The sequence below is a fragment of the Emys orbicularis genome, chromosome 19 (genome assembly GCF_028017835.1).
Source record: "Emys orbicularis isolate rEmyOrb1 chromosome 19, rEmyOrb1.hap1, whole genome shotgun sequence".
NCBI lineage: Eukaryota > Metazoa > Chordata > Testudines > Emydidae > Emys > Emys orbicularis.
The window spans coordinates 11,578,920-11,594,664 of record NC_088701.1 but is presented as its reverse complement, the minus strand read 5'-3'; the positions used below and the strand labels follow the sequence as shown (position 1 = coordinate 11,594,664).

The 15,745-nt window shown below is 52.0% G+C and overlaps 1 pseudogene; it reads right to left on the bottom strand.

The window, feature by feature from the left end:
* The window catches only part of LOC135891988 (adhesion G protein-coupled receptor E2-like), a 1,091,233-nt pseudogene that overhangs the window by 443,397 nt on the left and 632,091 nt on the right, over positions 1-15,745 (bottom strand).

Genomic DNA, 15,745 nt, shown 5'->3' with positions numbered 1-15,745 from the left:
GCTGGCCTGGTGGTCCGGTCCCAGGATAGGGATGTGAGTTCCATCTATAGCCCCACCGCAGTTTGGGAATCCCATCGCGGCGAAGCCATCTATGATGACCTGCACATTTCCCAGGGTCACTACCTTTGAGAGCAGTAGCTCAACGATTGCGTTGGCTACTTGCATCACAACAACCCCCACGGTAGATTTGCCCACGCCAAAGTGGTTCGCGACTGACCGGTAGCTGTCCGGCGTTGCAAGCTTCCAGAGGGCTATGGCCACTCGCTTCTGGACACTCAGGGCTGCTCGCATCCGGGTGTCCTTGCGCTTCAGGACAGGGGACAGCAACTCACAAAGTTCCAGGAAAGTCCCCTTCCGCATGTGAAAGTTTCGCAGCCACTGTGATTCATCCCAGACCTGCAGCACTATGCGGTCCCACCAGTCCGTGCTTGTTTCCCGGGCCCAGAATCGCCGTTCCACAACATCAACATGACCCATTGTCACCATGATGTCCTCGGCGCGGGGTACCGTGCTTTGTGACAGGTCTGTGCCACTCTCAGACTTCAGGTCCTCACCACGCTGCCGTAGCCTCCTCGCCCGATTTCTCAGCATCTGCCCCTGGGAAAGGTGGATGATAAGGTGCGAGGTGTTGACAACGGCCATAACTGCAGCGATGGTCGCAGCGGGCTCCATGCTCTCAGTGCTGTGGCGTCCGCGCTGTCACTGACCAGAAAAGTGCGCAAACTGATTTCCCGCCGGCGCTTTCAGGGAGGGAGGGCGGGAGTGACGGTTGGATGACGACAGTTACCCAAAACCACCCTCGACACATTTTTTTCCCCAGAAGGCATTGGGGGCTCGACCCAGAATTCCAATGGGCAGCGGGGACTGCGGGAACTGTGGGATAGCTGCCCACAGTGCACCGCTTCCAATGTCGACGCTTGCCCCATTAGTGTGGACTCACAAAGTCGAATTACCATCCTTAGTGTGGACACACACGTTCGACTTTGTAATATCGATTCCACATATTCGATTTAAGTAAAATCGAACTACTCTCGTAGTGTAGACATACCCTTACAGACTGTGATCAAGTATCGGGGGTAGCCGTGTTCGTCTGTATCTACAAAAACAACAAGGAGTCTGGTGGAAGTGAGGTTTTTACCCACAAAAGCTTATGCCCAAATAAATCTGTTAGTCTTTAAGGTGCCACCAGACTCCTTGTTGTTTTTGTAGACTGTGATCGTCACCCCTTAACCGTCTCTTTGTTAAGCTAAGTAGATTTTGCTCCTGGAGTTCATTGCTATAAGGCCGGTTTTCTACTCCTTTAACATATTAAAATCAGGGCCGCCCAGAGGGGGGGGCAAGTGGGGCAATTTGCCCCGGGCCCCAAAGGGGCCCCCACGAGAATATAGTATTCTATTGTATTGCAACTTTTTTTATGGAAAGGGCCCCCAAAATTGCTTTACCCCAGGCCCCCTGAATCCTCTGGGCAGCCCTGATTAAAACATGTTGTAGGACTGTGTGCATTTAACCAGGCGATGCAGATCACTCTGTGTGTACGTCTACGCTGCTAGCTGGGGGTGTGAGTCCCAGCCCGAGCAGACACACTCGTGCTCGTTCTCATTGAGCTAGTGCGCTAAAAGTAGGGGGCAGCCATGGCAGCACAAGTGGCGGGAGGGGTAGTCACCCTGAGTTCATGCCCATCAGAGACGCTAGGTATGTACTTGGGGCAACTAGCCCCTCCCACTCCTTGTGCTCCCAGGGCTGCACTCTGTTTTTAGCACACTAGCTTGATGAGAACGAGCACGAGTGTGTCTGCTCGGGCTGGGACTCACACCCCCAGCTAGCAGTGTAGACGTACACACAGTGTAGGCCTACCTTGGACCCTGTCTTCCCCATTGTTTACTACTCGCCAATCTAATGTTTGGGTCGTCTGCAAACTTTGCCAGCAAAGATTTTATATCATCATATAGATTGTTAACAAACGTGAACTAGCATTGGACCAAGAACAGCTCTCTGGGGGACCCTGCCAGAAACAGCCCTGCTCATTGATAGCTCCCCATTAACTACTACAATTTAAGATCTGCCAGTGAGCCAGTTTTTAATCCATCTAATCTGGGCCCTGTTAATTCCATATACTGCGAGTTTTTAAATCAAAATGTGATGGGGTACTAAGTCAAATGCCTTGAAGAGTATAGTCTATCAACACAGTTACCTGTATCAACCAGAGCCATAATCTTGTCAAAAAAAGACAACAGGTTGGTTTGACGAGACCTGCCCCCGGGAAACCCTGCTGACTGGCATTAATTATATATTTAGCCTCTAATTCTTCGTTGATAGATTTGTTAGATTTGTAGATTCCAAGATCAGAAGGAACCACTATGATCGTCTAGCCCATTGGTTTTCAATCTGTGCCTGCAGGCCCCTAAGGGTCCACAGCCTATGTCCTAGATTTCCAAAGGGTTCCGAACCTACTTTCAAAAATTTTTAGGGGTCCGCAAATGAAGAAAGGTTGAAAACCACTGGTCTAGTCTGACGTCTTGTGTAACACAGGCCATAGAACTTCCCCAAAATATTTCCTGTTTGAACTAGAGCAGATTTCTTTGAAAAACATTCAATCTTGATTCAAAAATGGCCAACGATGGAGAATTCACCACAGTCCTTGGTGTTCCAATGGGGGGTTCCCCTCACTGATAAAAATGTGCGCCTTATTTCTAGTCTGAATTCGTCTAGCTTCAATTTCCAGCCATGGGATCTTGTTAAACCTTTATCTGCTAGAATTAAAAACCCATTATCAAATATTTGTTCCTCATGTAGGTACTTATAGACTGTGTTCAAGTCACCCCTTAATTTGGACAGATGCTGCTTCACATCCTCCAGTGTTACAGATCATAAGCTTTCCATTTTATCCACAGCATCTTGGATGGGTGCATCCGCCTGCTTCAGTCCAAAGTCAGAACAAAAATAGTTATTGAATATTTCTGCCTGTTTACAACTTGACTGTCTACGTCTAGCAAAGGACTTGTACCAGCACAGGGTGTGTTTATTTTCTTGATGTTATTGTCTTTAACCCTATTGGCCATTGATATTTCAGTGGTTCCTTTGACTTCCCTTCTCAGTCACCTGTTGTGGAGAATGTGGACATTTTTGTAATAGTTTTATGAACAATATGCATGACTCCATTTCCTCACTCACTGCGTATTGCCACAGCCTGGGCGTAAAGGGGTTAATATTTCCTCTGGGACAGAGTGAGAAAAGGGGTGTAGGTCTTAAGCAGGTAGGTCTGGGTTGGTTTGAATGAACTATCAAGGGCAGCAGAACATGTGTGCTCAGCAGGACGGCAGCTGAGACAAAGGGACCAAGTGGGTGTGTGGGGTGTTATGACTGCTGTGCAGCAGAGAGAGCTGGAATCCAGGGATTTTGGAGCAGAGGGGCAGGGGATGCTGCCAACACAGGCTCTGAGCTCAGTTTGGCTTTCCCAGGCAAACCTGCCCCCCTCGGTCCTGGAGTCCAGGTGACTAATGAAGAGGGCGTGGTCTGAACAGGCTGTGCGGTGTCACTGCCAATGCCAGCTGGCTGCATCGTTGCCAAAGGGGTCGAGTCTCTCACAGGGGTCTACCCTCAGCTGGACTCACTGGGGAGTCCCGGCGAGAAGCAGAGGGGCTGGAGGCCCAGGGCTCCATCTCAGAGTTGTGGGGCCATGGCGCTCCCCCTCGTAAAAAGTGGAGGCCTCAGGCCTAGAACAACGAAGGGAGCAGCCCCAGAGCGACTGTAATAGCTGGGGCAGAGCTCCCTGTAAATCCACGACAGCTGGCGGGAGTGCTGGGATGCTGAATGCAACAGCAGAGTTTTGCAAGAAGTGACCGCAGCAGTAGAAACAAGCGTAGTGCCAGGAAACAGCGGGGGAGGTGGCGTGTAACCGGCTCTCTGAGAGGCACATTATAGAGTTGTGCAGAGAGGACTAAGCATTGGGAAGTGAACCCTGATCCAGACCCAGATGCAGTTCCAAGAGAACAGCCCAATTCTCCAGCAACAACGTGGGGAGACGGAGAACCCAGGGGAGATGGCAGAGTCCCAGGTGGCCGGCCACAGCAGCCGCAGGGCATCTAGCTCAAGAGCAGGAGCAGCAGAAACAGGAGCTGGAAGTAAAGATGCTTCAGGTGGAGGAAGAGGAGCTGGAGCTGCAGGAGCTGGCTGATCCTGCCCAGCAGGGAAAGAGCAAAGAGCAGCAGGAAAAGCATGAATTGGGAACAAGGCCGGTGCAAGGAAGTTTTGTGCCCTAGGCGAAACTTCCACCTTGCGCTCCCCCTCCCACCCCCGGGGAGCCGTGCGGGAGCTCCCCACCCCAGCTCACCTCTGATCTGCCTCCTCCCCGAGCATGCCGCCCCCGCTCTAATTCTCCTCCCCTCCCAGGCTTGTGGCGCCAAACAGATGATTGGCGCTGCAAGCCTGGGAGGCGGGAGAAATGGAGCAGCGACGGCGTGCTTGGGGAGGGGGCATAGCAGAGGTGAGCTGGGATGGGGAGCCCTGCGGCAGCTCCCCCCCCCGCCCTGAGGCACCCCTGCGGCAGCTTCCCACCCCCCTCCGGGCCCGGGGAGCCGTACGGCACCTCCCCACCCCAGCTCACCTCTGCTCCGCCTCCTCCCCGAGCACACCGCCCCCGCTCTAATTCTCTTCCCAGGCTTGCGGCGCCAAACAGCTGATTGGTGCTGCAAGCCTGGGAGGCAGGAGAAGTGGAGCGGCGACCGCGCGCTCGGGGAGGAACACTGTAAAAAAAATTGGGGGCATCCTAGGCAACCGCCTAGTTCACTTTAATGGTAGCACCGGCCCTGATTGGGAATCAAGGAGCAGAGGAACCAGAGGCCACAGGGAGCAGGGAGAGACTGCAGGAATGGAATGCCAGCTCCCTTAGACAAATTCACACTGGAAATATGGCATACATTTTTAAGGGTGAGAATAATTAACCACTAGAACAATTTCCCAAGGGTGGTGGTAGATTCTCTGGCACTGACAATTTTAAAATCAGGATTGGATGTTTCTCTAAAAGATCTGCTCTAGGAAATGTTTTGAGGAAGTTTCCTGGCCTTTGCTGCACAGGAGGTGAGACTAGATGATCACATTGGTCACTTCTGGCCTTAGAATCTATGGGTACGTCTTCACTACCCGCCGTATCGGCGGGTAGCAATCGATTTATCCGGGATCGATATATTGCGTCTCGTTAAGACGCGATATATCAATCCCCAAACGCGCTCACCGTCGACTCCAGAACTCCACCAGAGCGAGCGGCGGTAGCGCAGTCGACGGGGGAGCCGCGGCCATCGATCCCACGCTGTCTGGACCCCAGGTAATTCGATCCAAGATACTTCAACTTCAGCTATGCTATTCGCGTAGCTGAAGTTGCGTATCTTGGATCGATGCCCCCCTAGTGTAGACCAGCCCTTTGAGGCGAGAGACCCCCTGGCGCAGTGTAAACTCCCTGAAGCCTCATTCTGTGATCAAGGGAGCTAGTCAACTGCCTGCCCTTACTGGGAAAACTGAGGGGAACTGAGCGGTACTGTGGCTGAGACTCCAGCTGGCTTTGGGGAAAGAGAGGCAGGGAAGAAGGTCTGTCAGATGTATGGGCCCTGCCATGGAGTGAGAAAAGCCCCAGGGACATGTTAAGCAGCTGGAAGGCCACTGCTAGTACCAGATGTCCCTTTTCAGAAGGTGGCCATGGATATTGTGGGTTCCATTAACTAAGACACCATGAATCACAGCCCACTAGGAGGGGTGGGGACCAAGAGAGGATTCTGTCCCAGTGGTAAGGGCAATAGGTTACCCACAAGAGACACTCCTTGTATATGCGCAGGCCAGGGGTGGAGACAAAGCCCTGGAGAGGGCCTGCCAATGCTGGGGAGGGCCCAGCATCCCTGCCTCCCCTGGCCCTGGAAGCCAGAGCCTAAGAGTCACCGCTGGGTTATGCCCAGCTCTGCAGGGGGACACACCCATTCTGATTTGCCCACCTGTTCAAGGGCTCACTTCCTACCCCACCCGGGGGGGGGGGGGGAGGACGCCCCAGGCTGCAGTCGAGATGTTTGACAGCTTGCGGAATGGGATTCACCTCCCACCCAGCAGACGAATGGGAGGAGGTAGTGGCAGGGTCTGATCCCTGTTTCAAACCAAAAGCTTTGGGGTGGCAAAGGAGCGCAGGGGGCATGTGAAAACTTCCTCTGTGCCCTGCTGGGGTGAGTTAAGGAGAAGACAGATGGGACGGGTTTGATACTGCTCTGCACTGGTTTATGAGAACGCTGTGGCTTGGCTAGTGGGGTGTGTTCTGTACAAATCAGGGCATTACCTGGTAGAACCACGACCAGGGCCTGGAGGAATGGGCCGGGCACGTATTGCTGCCATTTGTGGTTTAGCCAAACCTGGCAGGAACCTGAGTCCTAGGTGAGGAAGGGGCTCGATCTTCCCAGGCCTCTGAAAACAGGGGGCTGAAGCCCAAGGGCTCCATCTCTAGCAGAGCCGTGGGGCTCACCCTTGCAAACAGTGGATGCTTCAGGCCCAGCACAATGAAGGGGACACTCCCAGCATGGCTGTGCAAAGGCTGGGGGCGGGGGCGGGGGCACAGAGCATCCTGGAAATCCAGGATACTGACATTGTTTAACTGTAACTTATAATCATTGCCAGTTACTTCCCCTTTTCCCCACCCCTTAAATACTGATTTTTGTGTGTTTTATCACTGAACCCACATCTCCTTTGGCCCAGGCTGGGTTTTGGCCCAATCTCATTTTTCTGAGTCTGCAGAATCGTAACTTTTTGGTTATCAAATAAGTTCTCCCCAAATGATTCCCAGTTTTCATTACCATTTCCCACTATATATTCATGGTCCCACTCACTTATGCCAGCCGCTGCTTTAAGCTTTGGGAAATTGGCCCTTTAGAATTCCAAGTATACATGGCCCTAGTTGGTGCCGTATTCTGTTTGCACAAAGTAAATGCAACCGGACCATGATCACTGGTACCTTGGCAACTGCTAATGTTCAGCTCAGTGATTAACCATTCTTTATCCCTTAGAATGAGGTTCAATACTGAGTTCCTTTGTGTTGGGTGCAGGATTCTCTGTGTTAGAAAATTATCGTCTATTATTTTTATACACCCCAAGGAAGTTTTGTTACCGGCCAAAGGAAATGTGCAGCAAATGTTACCCAGGTTAAAGTCACCCCCTACACATTATGGACAGATGCTTAAGAAGCAGTTTGTTCGGTTCCCTGATGAGATTAGGTGGTCTGTAACAGATGCCCACCAGTACCCCCTCCCTCCCCATCCCCAGTTTTACTTTTACCAGTGAGAATTTTAATCCATTAGCCTTTGTGGTCCTGTGATTCTGCATTGTTTGTGACAGGTGACAGGTAACAGTGTCTTTGAGGTAAAGTACCACCTCTCCCCTTTTTCCCATTCTGTCCTTACTGAACAAGTTGTAACTATTGATTTTTAACGTTCCAATCACAAATCCGATCCAGCAAGTTTCATTAATATCAGCGGTGTTGTGTGTCCTCTCTTACCTGAGTGTCTCCAGCTCCTCTTATTTATTCCCCAGGTATTAATATAGAGATCATTTAAAATGTCCTCCTTACATGCCCCTTTGTGCTTGGATTTGTCAGATGCGTAACACTGAGGCTGGTTTACAATCTGGGTGTTTGTACCATATGACGGGGAACACTCACTGACAGCTCCACCTAGTGGTCAGGCCAGGTGTGCTGGGTTGTTTTCTTCCCAGGCTTCCCATTTGGGTTGGGGTTTTGGGGTCTGGACCCTTGCACCTTCAGGATCATCCCCAATTAGGTTCCCCACAAAGGGATAGACTTCTGTCATTGTCATCTTTTCAGGGGTTGGTAGGGAAGCCCGGGCCCAGTGGTAGGCGGCTGAGATTGGCACTTTGGGGTGCTATGTAGCTGCCTCCCTGGATACCTTCCTACAGGCATCCCCTCTTCCTTTGAGAACTGGTTAAAAGACAGGGAACAAAGGGTAGGAATTAATGGTAAATTCTCAGAATGGAGAGGGGTAACTAGTGGTGTTCCCCAAGGGTCAGTCCTCGGACCAATCCTATTCAACTTATTCATAAATGATCTGGAGAAAGGGGTAAACAGTGAGGTGGCAAAGTTTGCAGATGATACTAAACTGCTCAAGATAGTTAAGACTAAAGCAGACTGTGAAGAACTTCATAAAGATCTCACAAAACTAAGTGATTGAGCAACAAAATGGCAAATGAAATTTAATGTAGATAAATGTAAAGTAATGCACATTGGAAAAAATAACCCCAACTATACATACAATATGATGGGGGCTAATTTAGCTACAACAAGTCAGGAAAAAGATCTTGGAGTCATCGTGAACAGTTCTCTGAAGACATCCACACAGTGTGCAGCAGCAGTCAAAAAAGCAAACAGGATGTTAGGAATCATTAAAAAGGGGATAGAGAATAAGACTGAGAATATATTATTGCCCTTATATAAATCGATGGTACGCTCACATCTCGAATACTGCGTACAGATGTGGTCTCCTCATCTCAAAAAAGATATACTGGCACTAGAAAAGGTTCAGAAAAGGGCAACTAAAATGATTAGGGGTTTGGAACGGGTCCCATATGAAGAGAGATTAAAGAGGCTAGGACTCTTCAGCTTGAAAAAGAGGAGACTAAGGGGGGATATGATAGAGGTATATAAAATCATGGTCCTGCTAGTGAAGGCAGGGGGCTGGACTCGATGACCTTTCGAGGTCCCTTCCAGTTCTATGAGATAGGTATATCCAGGGCCGGCTCCAGGCACCAGCTTAACAAGCAGGTGCTTGGGGCGGCCAAGGGAGAGGGGCAGCACCTGCGGCAATTCGGGGGCGGCAGGTCCCTCACTCCCTCCCAATTGCCGCCGCCGGTCACGATTGCGATCGCTGCTTTTTTTTTTTTTTTTTTTGCTTGGGGCGGCAGAAATGCTGGAGCCGGCCCTGGGTATATCTCCATATATTTAAATATTTACATGTGGAGAAAGTGGATAAGGAAAAGTTTTTTACTTATTCCCATAATACAAGAACTAGGGGTCACCAAATGAAATTAATAGGCAGCAGGTTTAAAACAAATAAAAGGAAGTTCTTCTTCACGCAGCGCATAGTCAACTTGTGGAACTCCTTGCCTGAGGAGGTTGTGAAGGCTAGGACTATAACAGCGTTTAAAAGAGAACTGGATAAATTCATCGTGGTTAAGTCCATCAATGGCTATTAGCCAGGATGGGTAAGGAATGGTGTCCCTAGCCTCTGTTTGTCAGAGGGTGGAGATGGATGGCAGGAGAGAGATCACTTGATCATTGCCTGTTAGGTTCACTCCCTCTGGGGCACCTGGCATTGGCCACTGTCGGTAGACAGGATACTGGGCTAGATGGACCTTTGGTCTGACTCGGTACGGCCTTTCTTGTGTTCTTATGTTCCTGCAGGGTAAATTAAAGTCTCTGAGCTTCAAAAGTCCCCAGTCCCTCTTGGTTAGGTCAGTATCTCCAAGCCTCAGGTTGCAAGAGCTCCTGGGATGCCCCTTCCCAAGAGTTCAGAGCACAGGTCTGCTCCCTTCCACTGCCTGCCCCCTTCTGAGATGCTCTGCTTCCCCTTTTAAGCCCTGCCTCCAGCCTGTGCAGGAGCGTTCCAGGATCTGCAGAAACATGTCTAAGGTGGCATCTTTGTGGATCACTGCAGAAGGGGTCTCTCCTGCTGACCTCAGAATCTAGTTTATTCTGGTGGTGGTGTCCTTCATCTTCGCTCACAGAAGGCAGCAAGCTGTCCTGCCGTGCTTCTTCCCATTGCAGAATGTCCTGTCTATTCTTCTTAGCATAGAGTCCCCACTAAGGACTGTCTGTCTTCTTTGGCCAATTGTGGATGTTCTCTTGGGCTTGTCTGGGTCTGCTGTCTAGTCTGAGCTGGCAGCAGTTCTCAGTTCTTTCCTCTGATATCTGGAGGTCCTTCCCTCTGGTTGATTCTTGGAGGTTGCTCTCTTCAGATGTCTTACTCAGCACCTGGCAGCGATTTGATACTTCCAGCTGTGAGCAGATCCTTTGGGTTCTCCTATCTCTGGAGATGACAAATATCCAGTCATCTTTTCTGTTTTCTTGTCTCCCTTGGTCACTGGACTCCATAGCCTCCCAGTGTGGTATCTGCTGTGGTGCAGGCTGGATCTGAGTATCCAGGAAATTCGCCATACCCCTGCTGTTTTGCAAAGTGGTCAGCTGTTCCTCTGGACCACAAACCTTCTCCTCCATCAAGCTACCAGCCTCACACCTCATGCAGATGGAGTCTCCTCTCGCTTCAGGCAGGAAGCGAGTGTGGCACATCCGGTGCAGGTCACAATAGCTGTCCACTCCTGTAATGTACCGATAGAGCAAAGGCTTCAAAATATCTCCTACAAACTCCCATGGAAACTCGGCCTTTAGCTGCTCGCTGTTATCCTGTTTCTATGGAGGAGATTGCTGATGGAACAGGGCTCTTTAATCTAACAAACATGCTGAATGGAGACAAAAATCAGACTAGAAATTTTTATCAGTGAGGAACCATCAGAACAACTGATCTAGGGACATAGTGGGGTCTCCATCACTTGGAGTCTTTAAATCTGACCTTAACATCTATTAATTAAATATATATCTGATTTAATTAGTTTGCAAAGTGCTTGAATTTTTCAGGGAGAGAAAAAATCCAGTGATGGCTCATAGGTGTTTATATCCCAAGACTGGAGTATGAAATGGGGTAAAGGTGGCATGCCCCAAGGTAAGTATATGCTGCCTTATCACTAGACAGAATCATGAAACATGTGAGGTTAATATAACAGTATTTACAACCCTCTCATAAACATCGTATCCTTGATAATGAAAAAGCAAGGTAATATTTGTTCGGTTGCAGTAGGGATTATGTGGGGCCTGTGTACTTATATGTATATTTTGCCAACCTTTTACCTCAATAGAACAAACATTTAAACATAGAGTCATATGACTGAAAGGAAACCTGACTCACTCTTCTAGCTCACATCTACATTGCATAGGACAGCCCAGGATTCAGTCACCAGTGCCTGAAGGACCAAAGGAACTTATCCCATGTTGGTTTGGTGGAGCTGGAGCGACCCAGAGTTCAGTTGGCAGCAGGGTTTTCTTTTCCACAGGACTCTATAGAATAATATTATCCAGACAAAAACTTAGGCCCCGATCCTGCGCCAGATTGTGCATCCCCTGGGGCTGCAGCTGCTGCAGGATGGGGTCTTGGTTTGGAGGAAATGAACTTGGAGGGAAGAACTTGGGAGATATGGATTCTATTCCCAGCTCTGGCCTGCTGGGTGATACTGGGCAAGGCCCTTCCTTGCCCTGTGCCTCAGTTTCCCCATCTGTAAAATGGCAATAATGATACTGACTGACCTCCTTTGTAAAGCGCTTTGAGACCTGCGGGTGGAAAGTGCTATATAAGAGCTAGATGTTATTGTTATATAGCTCAAAACCATGAAGAACAAGAAATAAGTTTAAAAATTACCTTTCGGGGAGCTTCCCCTCTCAGAAAAGTGCCTTACCTCTTAGGCTCATTTCACAATTGTCTTCAGCTACTGTGTGCTGTTTTCAGTTATTTCTGTAAAAGTCCTGGAAGCAAATCCAGCCCCACACGTAGTTTGCTGGAAGTTAAGGTTTCTTTCAGACATCCTCGGAACCCAACGAGACCAGGAGTAAGTGAACAAGGACATGAGCTTTGACACACATAGGCTACATCTTCACTGCCAAAACAGTTGTTTCTACAGGGGTGATAGCTCTGTAAAGGGGGATTAGCCATTGGAACAAACTCCCAGGGGAAGTGGTGGATTCTCCATTTCAGATCCAGGCTGGAGATGCTTTAGTCCAACACAAGTTACTGGGCTCAATGCAGGGGTAGCTGAGTGACATGTAAGGGCCTGTGGAGGTCAGACTGGACGGTCTAATGGTCTCTTCTGGCCTTAAATTCTCTGAATCTCACTATACAGCCCTGGTGGAGATGAGGCACAGGTAGTTTTTATCTTCATGTAACTTGCTGAGGTCAACACTAGCCCCCCCCCCCCCCATGCACACACTTAAGGTTGAGCTCACCTAGCTACATGTCTCCTCTAGGGTTGTACTTGATCAGTGCTATGCGCATGTAAAAACACACCTGGTTTTGCAGTGAAGCCATAGCCCTAGAGGTTGCTGTCTACTGCTGCCCCTGAAGCTCCTTTGGCTCCCGAAAAGACTCACACTTGTATGTGTTGAGGCCCAGGGTCAATCACCGCCAGTGACCAGCGAGCACCATTATTAATATGGAGTTATGACTGCGTTCCAAGCTAGTTTTTTATTCTGTACCATAATTGGTGTCAGTTTGCTAGTAGAGATAAATTAGTGAAAGATTAACAGTGTGTTAACTTCCTGCCTGTTTAACTTTGAATTAGGTCTGAGAGCAACCTGGATTACAGTTTGTTACACACCCTAACTTCGCTTTCAGACATACACACAACAGAGCAATCCCAGGCTGTGGATGTCAGATGTTCACGGGGTGTAAAGTAGGGGGTTAGCTGGTTAGCGGGGCTTTTTCTGAAAATGACACTGTTCTGGATGGGCTCCCCCAGGCATGTGTTTGGGTCTGTGCAGTGACTCCGTGTTAGGGTGACCAGACAGCAAATGTGAAAAATCGGGACGGGGGTGGGGGGTAATAGGAGCCTATATAAGAAAAAGACCCCAAAATCAGAACTGTCCCTATAAAATCGGAACATCTGGTCACCCTACTCCGTGTGATGGGCCCAGGTTCATCCAGTGCAGAGCCAATTCACGCTGGCTGGTGGGGGGAGGCTGGGCTTTCCCCTCCCGCTCCCTGCCAGCGGCAGAGCCCTGAGAATCAGGCTGGGCTCCCTGCCCACTCGCCAGAGGAACAAGGGCCCCTGGGTGCACCAGCACAGCGCTGCAGCCTCTGGAGTCGCTATGGGCAGAGCCGGGGGGCAGCTGCACAGGTGCCCCCGGATGGAACCGGGCAGACAAGTCAGCTGCTGATGCAAGAGCAGAGGTGGCTCCCGGGCCGTGCGGGCTGGAGGGTGAGCTGCTGCCCCCGCTCTCTGGAGCTGGCGGGCCGGGCTCTGCCGGTGCTGGATCCAAGCGATAGCCCCGGGCTGCGGCCGCTCCGAGCCACACCCCGACCCGCGCGGACCCCCGGTGGGGGGCGATCGTGTCCCAGAATGGAGCCCATCGCCCGCAGAGCCGAACCGAGCCCTTTCTCGGGCCCAGGGCCCAGCCCCGCCTCCCCACCTGGCGCGGGGCCCAGCCCCGCCTGTCTATAAAGGCCACGCCCAGAGCTGAGCCCACGAGTCCTAGCGTCCGTGTCTGGTCTGGGTGAGCGGAGCGGCTGGTTCGTCCCCTACCCGGGCAGGGCTCTGCATAGCCCAGCCCGGCTGCAGCCCCGGGGGTGTCACCGGGGCTTCCCATGAGCCGGGATCCTGGCGGAAGCGAATGCCCCGGTCTCCCTGCAGAGCCGGGAGGGCTGTTGGTTGGGAGGGGGGAGGGGGGAGCGGGGAGGGCTGTTGGCTGGGAGCGGGATGGGGGAGCGGAGAGCAGGGGTGCCCCATAACTATTGCTGGTGGGGGGCCTAATGTAAAGGCTCTGGTTGTACGCAGCGGGGTTCAGGGCAGTTATTCCAGAGACAAAGGCGTTTTAGTTTCTAGAGCGACTTTGGATGCCATGTTAAGATTCTCTGTCCTAGCAGCTGGAGACCGGTCTAGCAGGGAGCTGCTCCTCAGGTTACAGCCCACTGGGACACAAGCTTGGAAAGTCCCTCCTTGGCAGCACCAGACTTGTCAGGCTTTAGGACCCGAGCAGCGGCACGTTTCCAGGGGTGGCATTCCGGCCATCCGTTTTCTTCGGGGCACTTGCGCTCTCGGAGCTGCGCCACTTAGATGGGGCAAGGGGGCCGTGCCCCCGGCCGCAGCGGGAAGGGGAAGCCCCAGCCCCGGGATGCTGAGCTGCCAGGGTCCAGCCGCTACCTGGGGAGGCGAGGGCGAGTCCTGCCGGGGAGCCGGGGCTGCGCCGCCTCATCTGCGCACTGGCTGCTGCGCTGCCTTGTGCCCCCCCCCCCTTATATCGGGGCTTCTCTGCACAGCCGGGAGGGGGAGGGGGAGGGGGTAAAGCCCCTGTGGGCACTGGGAGAAGGTGACATCACTCCCTCCGCTTCCAGCGCCGCCTGCGAGCCCCACCACCGCCTGAGCTTGGGCTGGCCCTGGACCCAAGGGAAAGGCTGCTGCAGCTGGTGTCCAAGGAGCTCCGGGCAGGTAAGGAAGCCAGGGCCTGGGAAGACCAGCTGCTGCACCTGAATCGCTTTGGGGAAGGCAGGCGGGGAATGGCTGTTGTGCCCCCCGGAGAGCCCAGTACCAGCTGTTATGGGGGGAGGGGGGCAGGAGCTGGAGGCGCTGGGAGTAAAAGCTTGGAGCCAGCTGCGTGCAGGAGGGTCCCGGCTCCGGCTGTGAGGGAACCGCACTGAGCCTGCAGGCAGCTGGGGCAAGGTCCAGCCCTGTGCGGCAGCCCTGAGCCGGTGTGTGCAGGGGGGGAAGGGCAGGAAAGGAGCCAGCTGTGCCTGGGAGGTGGGGGATGGGTGCTGGGCACTGAGGGCTAGAGCCAGCTGTGTGCGGGGGGGGGGGGGGGGGGAAGAGGGAGGGAGCAGGAGCCCGCTGCCAAGTGCCCTGCCCGCCCAGGGGAAGCTTCATGGCAGTTTTGCAGACCCCAGGCCTGTGCCCTGGGGAAGAGTCAGGTGGCTCCAGTGGATATAAACCCTGGCAGGAATCTTGGGGAGGGGGATATGAGACCCCCCCCCACACACACATTGCCTCTGGAGAACAGGAAGGGCTATTGGCTGTGTGGGGGAACTGGGGGGCCAGGGTGGGTGAGGAGCAGGAAGGGCTATTGGCTGGCTAGGGGGGCTGGGTTCTCTCCTGGCTCACACATAGAATCATAGAATATTAGGGTTGGAGTTATTATATTAGTCCAATCCCCTGCTCAAAGCATGACCAACACCAACTAAATCATCCCAGCCAGGGTTTTGTCATGCTGGGCCTTAAAAACCTCTAAGGATGGAGATTCCACCACCTCCCTAGGGAACCCATTCCAGTACTTCACCACCCTCCTAGTGAAATAGTGGTTCCTAATATCCAACCTACACCTCCCCCACTGCAATTTGAGATCATTGCTCCTTGTTCTGTCATCTGCCACCACTGAGAACAGCCGAGCTCCATCCTCTTTGGAACCCCCCTTCAGGTAGTTGAAGGCTGCTATCAGATCCCCCCTCACTCTTTTCTTCTGCAGACTAAACAAGTTCCCCCAGTCTCTCCTCGTAAGTCATGTGCCCCAGCCCCCTGATCATTTTTATTGCCCTCTGCTGGATTCTCTCCAATTTGTCCACATCCTTTCTGTAGTGGGGGGCTCAAAACTGGACGCAATACTCCAGATGTGGCCTCACCAGTGCCGAATAGAGGGAAATAATCACTTCCCTCGATCTGCTGGCAATGCTCCTACTAATGCAGCCCAATATGCTGTTAGCCTTCTTGGCAACAAGGGCACACTGCTGACTCATATCCAGCTTCTCCTCCACTGTAATCCCCAGGTCCTGTTCTGCAGAACTGCTGCTTAGCCAGTCGGTCCTCAGTCTGTAGCAGTGCATGGGATTCTTCCTTCCTAAGTGCAGGACTCTGCACTTGTCCTTGTTGAACCTCATCAGATTTCTTTTGGCCCAATCCTCCAATT